Source organism: Podarcis cretensis (assembly GCF_951804945.1).
Source record: "Podarcis cretensis genome assembly, chromosome: 7".
NCBI lineage: Eukaryota > Metazoa > Chordata > Lepidosauria > Squamata > Lacertidae > Podarcis > Podarcis cretensis.
In genome coordinates this window covers 81,565,672-81,582,247 of record NC_137176.1, presented here as the reverse complement: position 1 = coordinate 81,582,247, position 16,576 = coordinate 81,565,672, and the positions used below count along the sequence as shown (strand labels likewise).

General features: G+C 47.5%; 1 long non-coding RNA gene across 1 annotated transcript; it reads right to left on the bottom strand.

The window, feature by feature from the left end:
- Positions 1-1,010: 1,010 nt before the first annotated feature.
- Positions 1,011-13,790, bottom strand: LOC307220613. Its single transcript, XR_013840990.1, has 3 exons — positions 13,776-13,790; positions 3,061-3,376; positions 1,011-1,406 (listed from the first exon to the last, which is right to left on the bottom strand). It is a non-coding gene; the product is annotated as an uncharacterized lncRNA (long non-coding RNA).
- Positions 13,791-16,576: the final 2,786 nt, after the last annotated feature.

Below are 16,576 nucleotides of genomic sequence, written 5' to 3'. Positions count from 1 at the left end.
TTCTGCTTCTTTCCACTTTGGGGCAAGTAGCATTCCCCAAAGAAAAGCTTTTGGTTGTTGTTTTTTTACAAAAGTTATTTTGAAACATCCTTTTCAATTCATTGTATATCATTTCCCAATAAGCCTAATAGGGCTGGGAAACATCTGGTTTTCAACGCTGTGATATACAGTGGTACCTCGGGTTAAGTACTTAATTCGTTCCGGAGGTCCATTCTTAACCTGAAACTGTTCTTAACCTGAAGCACCACTTTAGCTAATGCTAATGGGGCCTCCTGTTGCTGCTGCGCCCACGGGGCACGATTTCTGTTCTCATGCTGAAGCAAAGTTCTTAACCTGAAGCATTATTTCTGGGTTAGCGGAGTCTGTAACCTGAAGCGTATGTAACCTGAAGCGTGTGTAACCTGAGGTACCACTGTATCACCAGTTAAACATCACAATATACCGATATATCACAATGTCTAAAATACAGATGGAGCTACAAACGTAGAGGCTAGCTTCATGGTTTTCCCTGCATTCTGATTTTCGCAAAACACACACACACAATTCACAAAATTATGAAGCTGATATCACAATATGGACTTCAAACTGGTTTGCAATGATATATTGATAGATCATCCAGCCCTAAGGTCTAACCCACTTCGCAGGGTCGTTGTAAGGATTAAACTAACAATTGAGGCTCTTTTACACTAAAGGTAAAGGCACCCCTGACCATTAGGTCCAGTCGTGATCGACTCTGGGGTTGTGGCGCTCATCTCGCTTTATTGGCCGAGGGAGCCGGCGTACAGCTTCTGGGTCATGTGGCCAGCATGACTAAGCCGTTTCTGGCAAACCAGAGCAGTGCACGGAAATGCCGTTTACCTTCTCGCCAGAGTGGTACCTATTTATCTTCTTGCACTTTGATGTGCTTTCGAACTGCTAGGTTGGCAGGAGCTGGGACCGAGCAACAGGAGCTCATCCCGTTGCGGGGATTCGAACCACTGACCTTCTGATTGGCAAGCCCTAGGCTCTGTGGTTTAACCCACAGTGCCACCCGCCTCCCCCTCTTTTACAGTAGTCAACTGGAAATGTTTTGGCATGGGGTTATTGCTGCCCTCTGCGTCAAAGGCTGGGCAGGTGTATGCTGGAAAGACAGCTGCTCTGTTGCTTTGCTCAAGAAACGAAAGAACACGCCAATAAGCCTTTTTTCCAAACAGTTTGAAAACCTTAAGCATTAAGCTAATTGCAACGTTCGTTTTTCTTGGGTCTTGGTTACTTTTTATGCACTCGCTGCTTCAAGAAGACGGATCGAGGTTCTGTAAGAGCTGGGAAATGCTTTCCAGAAGGCGTGACATGGAAACATTTGAAGCTCCTTCTTCTCTGACCATGGGGCCCTGCCATCTGAGCTGCGAATCCACTGTGGGAAAATGCTGAAAGCCAAAAAAATATATATATCCTCTACTATCAGCAGAAGGCCGTCATGAGATCTATGAATGGCACTAGGAATTGCGCCAGCTGCCAACTGAGCTAAGTTGAAAGTGCCGATACTGGTGTCCAAAGCTCTATAAGGCTAGGGGTTGTTTGCAGTATATGAAAACAGTGCAAAAAGAAATTATCGGGGAATCGCTTTGGGAAATTTAACGGGCAGCGATTAGTAGAAAGAGAAAGGGGCGATGTTTGGATGGGAGAGGGACATGTCTGGGTGGCAAGGTGCCTCACTTGTGGCCTGCTGTTCCACAGGCCCCAGGATTTTTAGGAACCGCTTTTCAGATTGCTATCAAGCTCAGCTCAGAAACCTCAGCTGATTAATCATGCTGCATTTTCGTTAAACGGTTCCGTTAAATTTGCATACATCTGGATATGAGTCAAACAACGGTTCTGAAGCAAAAGAAGCAGAAGCCTACTTTTGTGTGTGTGTGTGTGTGTGTGTGTATGTGCACGCACACAGACATATACATACTGCACTGCATTTAAACCTCACCTGTTTTTCCAAGGAGCTCCAAGTGGCGAATCGGATTCTCCTTTCCCCCGTTTTATCCTCTTAACAATCCTGTGAGGTAGGTTAGACAAAGAGACAGTGACTGACTCCAAGGTCACCCAGCGCGCTGCGATGTCCAAGTGGAGCAATATAAGGAAGGGATCACAGGGCCCTCATCCCTCTGTAGGAAAATCATTCTCTCTTGTGTGAGAACTACGAGGTAGTAATAATAATAATAATAATAATAATAATAATAATAATAATATACCTTGTCCATCTGGCTGGGTTGCCCATGCCACTCTGGGCGGCTTCCAACACATAATGAAACATTTTTTAAAAAACCCAAACACCTTCCTAAAATAATAATGATGATGATGATGGTTCAGTAATTCAGTAACACTGAAGAGGGTGCCCGCAATCCAGGTTTTACTGATTTATTTACCATATTTGTATCCTGCAATACCTTAAAAAAGCTCGGTGAGACGTAGATGATTCCTCCCTGGTCTATTTTATCCTCACAACAATCTATGAGATAAGACTAGTCTTCAAGATTGTGACTGGACTGAGGTCACCCAGACAACTTAGTGGGTGAGTGAGAATTTGAATTTAGGCTTTCCTAGTCTTAAGTCTGCCACTTCAACCAGTATACGGCGCTGGGTTTAAGAATATATCATCTATCTATCTATCTATCTATCTATCTATCTATCTATCTATCATCTATCTATCTATCTATCTATCTATCTATCTATCTATCTTCTATCTATCTATCTATCTATCTATCTATCTATCATCTATCTATCATCTATCATCCATCTATCTATCTATCTATCTATCTATCTATCTATCTATCTATCTATCTATCTTCTATCTATCATCTATCTATCTATCTATCTATCTATCTATCTATCTATCTATCTATCTTCTGCCTGGTTAACCAGGGCACATTCGCAGTAGGTCATCTTTGTTTTTTAACTGATGACTCCGACCCAGAAGTAGCCAAGATCTGGTGGCCTCTAGTAGTTGTTGAGCTACAATTCTAGCCAAGCTGGCATGGACTTCTGGGACTTGGAGTCCAGTGATACCTGGATGGAACTAGGTTGACTCACCTTGATTTAACCGATTAATTGGATAAAACATTGTATTTCTGCTGTCAACCACCTCTAATCTCCTCAAATCTTCCTCAAATCGAACTTCGGCAGAAGAAGTTGGTAGCCCGCTACTGAAAAACAAAGAAAAACAGAGGAAAGCCACTAACTGCACAGATAAGAATTACCCACAGCATCATTCTTTGAAACCCAGAAGTTGGAAATAAAACAGAAATAAAACCATTTTATACCCGCCTGAATCACCCCAGAGTAAGCGGCTTGTAATACTTATCTAATAGATGCCGTTCCGTCACCCAGTTCTGTTCCTCTCAGAGATCTGTTAAAAGCAGAAAAGGGGGATTTTATTGTAAAAGCATCAACAGGCAGTCTGAGCTCAAGGCTGCTGCTTAGCAGTTATTCCTTTCTCTTCAGATCAACACTCCCAACCTTTCCCCACTAAACTCCTTTTTAAGGTCACAGCCTCCTTTTCTTTCCTCTCGGGCCAAAGGCAGGTGAGAGAACTTCTCCACTGAACCTGTAACTGCATGGAAAAGGTGAGTACCACGAAAACCAGGGCACACACGAACACAGATAAAAGGGAACATTCCACCACTCACATTCCCTCAGTATCTCTGAATATCTCTGTGGCTATCAATGTTTCTTGGGTTTCCCCTCTCTTTAAGGCAAAGCTGCAGGTCCAAATGATAGAATATCTAGAGATGGCCATGATGACAGGGAGAATTAGAGGGTACCCAAAACAGAAAGTACAGAAATAATGGAAAATCTTTAAAGAGTATTTGGAAAAGTATTACAATAACAAATATCTCCTGGCAGAAATAGAATGATCCTTGTAAAACAAACAAATATAATGTTTTTTTGATATCTGACGAGAACAAAGAAAGAAATACAATAACTTGGAACTGTGTGTGAAAAAAACTGTAGAAATAATAATACAATGAGTCTTATCGGATATGTTAAGAAAAAGATAAAGACATAAAAGTGTAATATGAAAACCTCAGTAAGTTAAAAGTGATATTGTGTAATTTCTTTATTAGTATTTATATATTGTTTAAATTGGTGAATTGTAATGATTTGATGTAGCAACTACTGTGGTTTTTTCCTTTGTTATTGTTGAGCTCTAAATAAAGTTTTATTCTGTTGTTTTTTTAAAAAAGGAATTAATTGAAAGCATGCCAGCAAAAGTTACCTGTTAAATACCATGAGCATTGCATAATGTAAACATACTCTATATTGATTATGTGCTCAAATTAAAGTAATAATAATAATAATAATAATTTATTATTTGTACCCCGCCCATCTGGCTGGGTTTCCCCAGCCACTCTGGGCGGCTTCCAACAGAGATGAAAAATACACTAAAATATCACATATTAAAAACTTCCCTGAACAGGGCTGCCTTCAGATGTTTTCTGAATGTCAGGTAGTTGTCCATCGCCTTGACATCCGATGGGAGGGCATTCCACAGGGCGGGCGCCACCACCGAGAAGGCCCTCTGCCTGGTTCCCTGTAGCTTTGCTTCTCGCAGGGAGGGAACCGCCAGAAGGCCCTCGGAGCTGGACCTCAGTGTCCGGGCAGACCGATGGGGGAGGAGACGCTCCTTCAGATATACTGGACCGAGGCCATTTAGGGCTTTAAAGGTCAGCACCAACACTTTGAATTGTGCTCGGAAACGTACTGGGAGCCAATGTAGGTCTTTCAAGACCGGTGTTATATGGTCTCGGCGGCCGCTCCCAGTCACCAGTCTAGCTGCCGCATTCTGGATTAGTTGTAGTTTCCGGGTCACCTTCAAAGGTAGCCCCACGTAGAGCGCATTGCAGTAGTCCAAGCGGGAGATAACCAGAGCATGTACCACTCTGGCGAGACAGTCTGCAGGCAGATAGGGTCTCAGCCTACGTACCAGATGGAGCTGGTAAACAGCTGCCCTGGATACAGATTTGACCTGTGCCTCCATGGACAGCTGTGAGTCCAAAATGACTCCCAGGCTGCGCACCTGGTCCTTCAGGGGCACAGTTACCCCATTCAGGACCAGGGAATCCTCCACACCTGCCCGCCTCCTGTCCCCCAAAAACAGTACTTCTGTCTTGTCAGGATTCAACCTCAATCTGTTAGCCGCCATCCATCCTCCAACCGCCTCCAGGCACTCACACAGGACCTTCACCGCCTTCACTGGTTCTGATTTAAAAGAGAGGTAGAGCTGGGTATCATCTGCATACTGATGAACACCCAGCCCAAACCTCCTGATGATCCCTCCCAGCGGCTGCATGTAGATGTTGAAAAGCATGGGGGAGAGGACAGAACCCTGAGGCACCCCACAAGTGAGAGCCCAGGGGTCTGAACACTCATCCCCCACCACCACTTTCTGAACACGGCCCAGGAGGAAGGAGCGGAACCACTGTATGACAGTGCCCCCAGCTCCCAGCCCCTCAAGACGGTCCAGAAGGATGTCATGGTCGATGGTATCAAACGCCGCTGAGAGATCCAGCAGAACTAGGAAACAGCTCTCACCTTTGTCCCTAGCCCGCCGGAGGTCATCAACCAGTGCGACCAAGGCAGTTTCAGTCCCATGATGAGGCCTGAATCCCGACTGGAAGGGATCCAAATGGTCCGCTTCTTCCAGGCGTGCCTGGAGTTGTTCAGCAACCACTCGCTCAATCACCTTGCCCAAGAATGGAAGGTTTGAGACTGGGCGATAATTGGCCATCGTGGCCACATCTAGAGATGGTTTTTTAAGAAGCGGTTTAATAACCGCCTCTTTCAGCGGGTCTGGGAAGGCTCCCTCACGGAGGGAAGCATTCACCACCCCACGAAGCCCATCGCCCAGTCCTTCCCGGCTAGCTTTTATAAGCCAGGATGGGCAAGGATCCAGGAGATAGGTGGTTGACTTCACTCGTCCGAGCAGCCTGTCCACATCCTCGGAGGTAACAGCTTGGAATTGATCCCACACAACTTGACCAGACAGGACTCTAGCACTCTCCCGCCCCGGCCCTGCTCCCACGGTGGAGTCTACTTCTTCCCGAATCTGAGCGATTTTTTCTGCAAAAAAATTTGCAAAATCATTGCAGGAGAACATGTGGCCCGTACTGGGCCCCGATGTTACAGGTGGTTCCGCTAAATTGTGAACCACCTGAAAGAGTCTCCTGCTGCTGTTTTCTGCAGATGCAATAGAGGCGGTGAAGAAAGTCTTCTTCGCCGTCGCTATCGCCACTTGGTAGGCTCGACGTTGAGCTCTAACCTGTGTCCGGTCAGATTCAGAATGGGTTATCCGCCACCGGCGCTCTAGCCGTCTCAACGATTGTTTCATTGCCCTCAGATCCATGGAAAACCACGGGGCTCTCCGGGCTCCATGCAATCGGAGAGGGCGCTTCGGAGCCAAACAGTCAATAGCCCTGGTTAATTCCGCATTCCAGCGGGCCACCAGGGAATCGGCTGAAAGGCCATCAACATGGGATAAAGCATCCCCTACCACTCTCTGGAAACCATTTGGATCCATTAAGTGGCGGGGGCGGACCATCCGAATCGGTCCCACCTCCCTGCAGAGGGGATGGGTCGCAGAGAAGTCCAGTTGCACCAGGAAGTGATCTGACCATGGCACTTCTTTCGTTTCACTTTTACTTAGTGTCAGATCACCAACATGCGTAGAGGTAAACACCAGGTCCAAGGCATGTCCGCGGCTATGGGTTGGGCCAGACTTATTCAGGGACAGCCCCATGGAGGCCATGCTTTCCACGAAGTCCCGAGCGGCCCCTTGTAAGGTCGTGTCGGCATGGATGTTAAAATCCCCTAGGACGACCAAGCTAGGTGTCTCCAGGAGAACATCCGCCACGACCTGAAGCAGCTCGGGCAGGGAATCCTTGGTGCAGCGGGGAGGTCGGTACACCAAAAGGAATCCTGTACTGCCCCTATTGCCCAACTTCCAGAACATGCACTCAGAAAACTGGGTCTTCCCAATAGGACGCCTGGTGCAAACTAATGACTTCCTAAAAATCACTGCAACCCCCCCTCCCCGCCCACATGACCTGGGTTGCTGTGCGTAAGAGAAACCTGGTGGACAAGCAGCGGCAAGGACAGGCCCATCTGCTTCATCCAACCAAGTCTCTGTTACACATGCCAGGTCAAGTCCTCCATCCATGATCAAGTCATGGATGGCAGTGGTCTTATGAATCATTGACCTGGCATTGCACAGCAACACTTTCAGGTCATGTGGGTATCCCTTGCTGATTCTAGTATTCATCCGGTCAGGACCAGACCCGGAGGCAGGGATAGTCCTCAGACAACGACTAAACCTGCCTCCTCTGTAATGACATGGTCTGGTCTTAGCGTAACTCCTCCTCCTACCCGTGATCACTGAGATCGGTTGTCCCAGTGCATCCCCCCCTGTGGAACATGCCCCAGCCATTTTGTGGGCTGGGGCCCACTCCCCGGCAGCCCTGACCCCTCCCCTTAAGAACAAAATAACCCCTTTAAAAAACAACAACAAAAAAGCAACAACACAAATAAAACAATACAAACAAAAAACAATAAAAAATATAAAAATTACAAAAACATAAAATCAAACAAATTCCCAGGCCCAATAAACATCCACCCCACCCCACCCCACCCCACATACAAAAAATTCAAAATAAATTTTTTTAAAACATTTTAAAAGCACTCTGCACCCCTCCAGCAGTAACAGCAACTGTCCTAGTGAGGCCCGTCAGGCCCCGCCCCAGGCCAGATGGTGAGTGGCAGGAAGGAGCAGGGCCCTCAGACACTCACACAGGAGAGTCCTCCTGGGCAGCGGAGTGCAGCAGTCCATGTGAGGCTTCAGGCCCCACCCCAGGCCAGATGGTGAGTGGCAGGAAGGAGCAGGGCCCTCAGACACTCACATACAGGAGAGTCCTCCTGGGCAGCAGAGCGCAGCAGTCCCTGTGAGGCTTCAGGCCCCGCCCCAGGCCAGATGGTGAGTGGCAGGAAGGAGCAGGGCCCTCAGACACCCACACAGGAGAGTCCTCCTGGGCAGCAGAGTCCAGCAGTCCTTATGAGGCTTCAGGCCCCGCCCCAGGCCAGATGGTGAGTGGCAGGAAGGAGCAGGGCCCTCAGACACTCACATACAGGAGAGTCCTCCTGGGCAGCAGAGCGCAGCAGTCCCTGTGAGGCTTCAGGCCCCGCCCCAGGCCAGATGGTGAGTGGCAGGAAGGAGCAGGGCCCTCAGACACTCACATACAGGAGAGTCCTCCTGGGCAGCAGAGCGCAGCAGTCCCTGTGAGGCTTCAGGCCCCGCCCCAGGCCAGATGGTGAGTGGCAGGAAGGAGCAGGGCCCTCAGACACCCACACAGGAGAGTCCTCCTGGGCAGCAGAGTCCAGCAGTCCTTATGAGGCTTCAGGCCCCGCCCCAGGCCAGATGGTGAGTGGCAGGAAGGAGCAGGGCCCTCAGACACCCACACAGGAGAGTCCTCCTGGGCAGCAGAGTCCAGCAGTCCTTATGAGGCTTCAGGCCCCGCCCCAGGCCAGATGGTGAGTGGCAGGAAGGAGCAGGGCCCTCAGACACTCACATACAGGAGAGTCCTCCTGGGCAGCAGAGCGCAGCAGTCCCTGTGAGGCTTCAGGCCCCGCCCCAGGCCAGATGGTGAGTGGCAGGAAGGAGCAGGGCCCTCAGACACCCACACAGGAGAGTCCTCCTGGGCAGCAGAGTCCAGCAGTCCTTATGAGGCTTCAGGCCCCGCCCCAGGCCAGATGGTGAGTGGCAAGAAGGAGCAGGGCCCTCAGACACTCACATACAGGAGAGTCCTCCTGGGCAGCAGAGCGCAGCAGTCCCTGTGAGGCTTCAGGCCCCACCCCAGGCCAGATGGTGAGTGGCAGGAAGGAGCAGGGCCCTCAGACACTCACATACAGGAGAGTCCTCCTGGGCAGCAGAGCGCAGCAGTCCCTGTGAGGCTTCAGGCCCCGCCCCAGGCCAGATGGTGAGTGGCAGGAAGGAGCAGGGCCCTCAGACACTCACATACAGGAGAGTCCTCCTGGGCAGCAGAGCGCAGCAGTCCCTGTGAGGCTTCAGGCCCCGCCCCAGGCCAGATGGTGAGTGGCAAGAAGGAGCAGGGCCCTCAGACACCCACACAGGAGAGTCCTCCTGGGCAGCAGTGTCTACTTTGTGGCAATAAAGAAGTTATGTGCCCTTTAAAAAAAGGGGGGGGGAGGCAAGACTGGAGAACTTCAGACCTGGCAGTCGAATGATGCCCTCCAAGCCCCTCTATCTGGCCCTCAGGACTCCCCCAAGCCACACCCCCTTCACCTAGGCCACACCCCCTTTCTCTAGGCCACACCCTTCACTATCTCTACCATGCACACTCCTTCCATATTTTTTCTTGTCTGGGATGTGCCCTAAAACTCTGGTGTCGCTTCCTGCCTGGATAGAAAAGGCTTTGCAAGTGTGCAAACAGATCAGCCGGCTTGTTTTTTGATGGCATCTAAATGTCTCAAAAAACAGCGGAGTGCGCCTCTGGGGGTGAAGTCAAACCACTGCATTAGCAGTGCCCAAGTTACCTCTCCGGGGTGCAAGCCTGGGCAGTGTGTATGAAGGTCCTAAGCTGCCCAGACAACAAGAACTCTCCTGTAGATATCCTGCAAGTCAGAGGAGGTTTAGGATGGGAGATTTCCTTCTCGTGGATGGGCCCCATCTGCCTCTCACTTCCCTCTATGTGGCATATGTTGAAACCACATTCTTGACCTTTGGACCCAGACATCACCCTGCCAACAAAGGTCCGTATAGTTAAAGCTATGGTTTTCCCAGTAGTGATGTACGGAAGTGAGAGCTGGACCATAAAGAAGGCTGATCGCCAAAGAATTGATGCTTTTGAATTATGGTGCTGGAGGAGACTCTTGAGAGTCCCATGGACTGCAAGAAGATCAAACCTCTCCATTCTGAAGGAATTCAGCCCTGAGTGCTCACTGGAAGAACAGATCCTGAAGCTGAGGCTCCAATACTTTGGCCACCTCATGAGAAGAGAAGACTCCCTGGAAAAGACCCTGATGTTGGGAAAGATGGAGGGCCGAAGGAGAAGGGGACGACAGAGGACGAGATGGTTGGACGGTGTTCTTGAAGCTACCAGCATGAGTTTGAGCAAACTGCGGGAGGCAGTGGAAGACAGGAGTGCCTGGTGTGCTCTGGTCCATGGGGTCACGAAGAGTCAGACACGACTAAATGACTAAACAACAACAACAACATGGTTCTCATACGATCCAACTGCCAGAGCCCTTCTTTGCATGCTGGTGGAGGTTGTGAGACCCCTGTGTCCCTGAATGCCAATTGTATTAAGAGAGGCTTTGGGCCTCTCTTAGCAAACATACGTTGCCCACAAATGCAGCATTGTGCCGACGGCCAGAGGGTCTGTTACTGAGCTGGCTGAAGCGGCACCTGTAACAAAAGAACAGGCCTGGCTTCTCCTTTCCTGGCAGAGAAACTGCTTGGCCCAGTTCCTTTGATTAACGAGCTATTGTTCTTCGGGAAGCCAGGCGCAAACGGCTGCTCAGGTAGCTCTCGGCACTGTGTGAGTGTCTGGAGGCGCTTGGAGGATGGATGGCGGCTAACAGATTGAGGCTGAATCCTGACAAGACAGAAGTACTGTTTTGGGGGGACAGGGGGCAGGCAGGTGTGGAAGACTCCCTGGTCCTGAATGGGGTAACTGTGCCCCTGAAGCACCAGATGTGCAGCCTGGGAATCATTTTGGACTCAAAACTGTCCATGGAGGCGCAGGTCAGTTCTGGGTCAAGGGCAGCTGTTTACCAGCTCCATCTGGTACTCCATCTGCCCATGGACTGTCTCACCGGAGTGGTGCATGCCCTGATTATCTCCCGCTTGGACTACTGCAATGTGCTCTATGTAGGGCTACCTTTGAAGGTGACCCAGAAACTACTACTAATCCAGAATGCGGCAGCTAGACTGGGAGTGGCCACCAAGACCACATAACACCTGTTTTGAAAGACCTACTTTGGCTCCCAGTACGTTTCCGAGCACAATGTTGGTAATGACCTTTAAAGCCCTAAACAGCCTTCGGCCCAGTATACCTGAAGGAGCATCTCCACCCCCATCACTCAGCCCGGACCCTGAGGTCGAGCTCTGAGGGCCTTCTGGCGGTTCCCTCCCCGCGAGAAGCGAGGTTACAGGGAACCAGGCAGACGGCCTTCTTGGTAGTGACACCCACCCTGTGGAACGCCCTCCCATCAGATGTCAAGGAAATCAACAACTTTCTGACTTCTAGAAGATATCTGAAGGCAGCCTTGTTTAGGGAAGATTTTAATGTTTGAAGTTTTACCGTATTTTTAATATTCTGTTGGGAGCTGCCCAGAGTGGCTGGGCAAACCCAGCCAGATGGACAGGGTATAGTAAATTATCATAATATTATTATTATAAAGGCAGCAAACGGCCGTGCGGTGTTTTGGCGCACCATGGCGCACTGCTTGATTGCTACAGAGAGAGGTGCCAGAGCGCAAGTGCGCACTTCGGCGACACTTACACTATGCATCTAAAGCATTCTGGGTGCTACTTTAGGAATTGGCTCCTTGGGAACTGTAGTTTGCTAATGGTGCAGCTTTAAATAATAATAATAATTTATTATTTATACCCCGCCCATATGGCTGAGTTTCCCCAGCCACTCTGGGAGGCTATAAATACTAATACTAATTATTATTATTATTATTATTATTATTATTATTATTATTATTATTAAATGTATAGTGCAGCTGGGCCTTCCAAGCCATCTTAAAATATGCAGGGTATTTTTAGCTGATTTTTTTTTTAGGAGGGGTGAATCCCCTTATTAATATAATATTTTTCAAGCTCACACCCCCAGGAAGGTGAAACTTTTCAGTTCACTGGTCTTCTGCAACTTCCAATAAACCGTGGGTGGGTTTGGGCACGTGTGGGTTTTTTAAAAGCATGACCTCTGTAAAAAGAAAACCTCGCCTCAGGTGTTATCTGTGAGATGAGGGCACCCCCAAGGAGTCCCCCAGAGGAGCGAGTTCACACGATGCTGGCCTCCCCCTCTTAAATTCTCACAGAAGAGCATTGCTCACATTTCCACCACCTCCACCCCAGGAACAGAAAGATCAAAAGGCAACCTACTACACTTCTGAAAGTCCGGGGGGGGGGGGAAATGCTTTTTAAAAATAAAATAAAATACCCTACCAAAAACTACATAGCAATCGTATCGGCTGGATTTTCCTGTACTACTACTCTGTTTGCCCTTAATTTTTTTTTAAAAAAAAGCTTTCACTGAGAGTTTACTGAACCATTTCTTGAAAGCTAAATCAAAAGCGCAGAACCACCCCCACAATAACCTTAACTGGCTGAAGGCATACGAGGTAGATTTCTATGCAGTCGTTGCGTTTTCCTCCCCTGAAAGACTGCTGCATCCATTATTTCTCTCCCCAGAGGAAGCCGTGCATGTTGAGGAATCGATGTGTCTAAAACTACCACACAGACACACACAGAGAGAGACACACATTGAGGGGGGTGAAGTAATAATTTTTGCCACAGTCGTACAATTACAGAAATCTGTGTCAGGTTCAGAAATTTGACACCCAGGGAAAGACGATTTTTGATTTTATTTTAAAAAGAACAGGTTTCTGGTCCTCAAGGGACTGGAAATAAATTGAATGCCTGGTGAACAGCTGAGGGGGGAAAGCGGAAGGAGGTACAAGCAAAATTTCAGGGAGTGGAGCTCCAGCATAACTTTGTTGCTCTACCCATAACCAGCATAATTTACCATAACTCAAGGCAACTTCCTATATAAATGTACACTGAATGTGTGTTTTGGGGGGCGGGGGACAGCAGGACACATGGCCACAAACTCTGCCCCAACCTACCCACGAACCTTACTCAAATTGCAAGCGTAACATCTGTATAAGGCTGACGTTTGATTAAATTGAATGTGCATAGTACACCTTTTGTACGATTCCCCAAGACAACGTGTGCAAATAATTTTAAGCTGTTTTTAATATGGCGCCTCTAAATTTCAATTACTTCCCTAGGTTTGTATTGTAAAGGGCAAGCAAAAAAAAAAAAATTCAATTAAGTAAACAAATGATGGCGTTGGTGATAAAACCACATGGATTTACTGCCTCTAATCCTGCCTCCCTCTGCAATGAGGACCATTTGAAAAGTGCTATGTTCTCTATAGCTGGGATGGGGGAACTCCAGGTTTTGTTGGACTTCAATTCCCATTAGCCCGGCCAATGGTCAGGATCATGGAGGTTGCAGTCCAAAATGGAGGCCGCCATGTTTGGGATGCCGAATTTATGGTCTGTCATATTTTGGTTTACACTCTATGCACTGTAAACAATGGGATTTCTTTTGCTGGTAATAAGGATGGGTCTTTATGACTCTGAAAAGTCAAGTTCCATATTTGAAACTGTATCGACTGCTGTTCGTTTTGCACGTTTAAAATATCTGTGAAACCAGAGTCTCTCAAACTTGGGTCTCCAGCTGTTTTTGGACTACAACTCCCATCATCCCTAGCTAGCGGTCAGAGATGATGGGAATTGTAGTCCAAAAACAGCTGGGGATTCAAGTTTGGGAAACCCTGTGTTAAACAGTACAACAGGCTCCAATGAGAGGTGGTGAACTCTCCTTCTTTGGAGGTTTTTAAGCAGAGACTGGATGGCCATCTGTTATTTATGATCTAGTTGAGATTCTTACATTGCAGGGGGGTTGGACTTAGAAGACGCTGGGATCCTGTCCAACTTACAATTCTATGTTGTTGTTGTTGTTTAGTCATTTAGTTGTGTCCGACTCTTTGTGACCCCATGGACCAGAGCACGCCAGGCATTCCTGTCTTCCACTGCCTCCCGCTGTTTGGTCAAACTCATCCTGGTAGCTTCGAGAACACTGTCCAACCATCTTGTCCTCTGTCGTCCCCTTCTCCTTGTGCCCTCCATCTTTCCCATCATCAGGGTCTTTTCCAGGGAGTCTTCTCTTCTCATGAGGTGGCCAAAACAGCAAAATTAACTGGGAAGCTCAGAAATCAAGAAGACAAGAGCTTTAAAAAAAAAAGAATGGGAAAAAGTTTATAATTTATATACAAGATCATTTTAACCAAGTTAAAACATTGGCAGGATTTTAACCACACTTGTAATGTAAAGGAATGTATGGATAATTTAGAAAGAGAAAAACTGGAGAAGTATTGATATGCAGTTGAAAATATTATCAATAGGACCCATGGAAGGGATGGGGAAAGGGAAGTCAGGAGATTCAGAGTAATCTCGATTTTGGATTCTGAATTGGTTTTTGTTGTATGTTTATATTTTTGAAAATCAAATAAAAATTTACAAAAAAAGAGAGAATAAAAATGAGGTTGGAAATGTAAAAAGCTAAATAACTTGTTAATCTGTTAACAGTCGTCCACAGGTTTACCATACCCATTGAGTCAATCACCCATCTCCTACTATCCTTCTGAGAAAAAACCCCACCTCACCCTCCCACTATATATATAAGGGTCTGGTGACTTCTGTTTCAGTGTATCTGAAGAAGTGTCCATGCACACGAAAGCTTATACCCAGAATAAACTTAGTTGGTCCCTAAGGAGCTACTGGAGAATTTTTTAATTTATTTATCTCAACTGCGTCAGAACCAACACGGCTACCTACCTGAAGCTAAATAACCATTAAGCATACACAGAAATAGATGCACTGTATGAGTCAGCGCACCAAAATTCAGCCGAACTCCAATTCTTGTACCCTGAGCTGCTTATGCAGCTCAAGAATGTTCAGGCACCCATGCTTAAACGGACATAAAAACCCCAACCACAGAATTTGAGTCTTCAGGGCTACAGTTTGTGCCTGCACTCTGTCGATGACTGGTTGCTTTCCACCTTGCACACATCAGAGTTGTGAAGTAGTTTCTAAACCTGCTGCGCCGACAGTGTAAATACAGCTCTCACCCAGAAGTTTGCAGCCATTTATTAATTTCCGCCTTTGGTTAATGAGAGATGCTTATCTCCCAGTCAGCAGCCTTGATTCAGCAAAGGCACAACGTGCTTGTCGCTCAATTTCTTCGAAGGTCGACAAGGGAGCGTCCCGGAAAACCTTCCGTGTTTGGAGAGCTTAGCGTGGGTAACCGAAGCGCTGAAGCACTGAGCGGCTTCTTCACGAGAGAGTGAGTCTCGCGAGGACAAATATCTTCTGCCGGACCGCAAAAGGCAGCCGCCGAAATGCACAGAAACTCACACAGATGAGATATTTGCCAGACAGCCCCTGAAACCTGGGCTACAGGTGCCACAACAGAATATCTAGTCTCAAGATGTCCCCCATTTCCCCCCCCCCCATAAAAAATTCGGTCGCATTTTCTATTTGTTTTTTTCGAAACACATGAACTAATGCCAAATTCACATCAGTGACACACGGCTAAAGTCACGTTTTAAGTAGCAGTTCTTAACTGGCCACCACAAACATAAAAGGGGCTTGGTCCCTGCAATAGTGGCCAAATCCATAAGTCATTTGAATAATTATTATTTACAAATACCAGCGTGTATGTAGAGAGATCAAGATCGAGACAGATAAGCTACATGGAAGGTCAGCAGTCAGCAATCTCATTTTGGGGGCGCTTGGCGAGGCACTCCTCCTCCTGGGGGGAAGCAACACTTGGCAACAGAGATCTCACTTTGGGGTCAGGGGGAGAGGCGTTTTCATCTCGAGTCTCCGTCGCCGTACGCAGAGACAGGACCTCTCGAATCGCTCGCAATACGATAATCTTTATTGTCATTGTCCCATACAGAACAACGAAATTGAAAAATCTACATAAAACTTTCAAAACCCAACAAGCCTGCTTTCCCAGCCTGGTTAGCCCCCTAAAAACTCTGATACCCCATTTTTAAATACAATATACTCCCATAGAAACTCCTTACACTGCGTTTAAAACCAAAATCGCATTTGGGTAGAAACTGTTTCTCAGGTGGCTAGTCCTAGTCTTTATAACCCTGTACCTTCTTCCAGAAGGCAGGAGCTGAAAGAGATCATTTCCGGGGTGCGCACTATCCTGCACTATCTCTGCAGCTTTCTTATGGCACCTGGAAGCATACATTTGATCCAAGGTGGGAAGAGTGCACCCAATTATTCTCTCTGCAGTCTTTACAACCCTGGACAGCATTGGTTTTTTCCCTGACCGTGCAGCTCCCAAACCACACACAGAGACCATAAGTTAATACACACTCTACAGTGCAATCGTAAAATGCCATCAACAGGTCCTTTGAGAGATTCTTTTTCTGGAGGATTCTCAGAAAATATAACCTCTGCTGTGCTCTCTTCATCAGGTCTTTGCTGTTTTCTCCCCGGTTAGGTCATCTCTCAACTTCATTCCCAGAAATCGAAACACCGAGACCTGTTCCACGCACTTCCCCTCAATAACAAGTGGCTGAATATTCAATTTACATTTCCTAAAGTCCACAATAATCTCATGTTTTCTTTAAGTTAAGGAGTAAGTTGTTTTTCTGCACCACTCCCCCAACTGCTCAACTTCCTTCCTATAGGCCGCCTCCCCCTCTCCAGCCGTGAT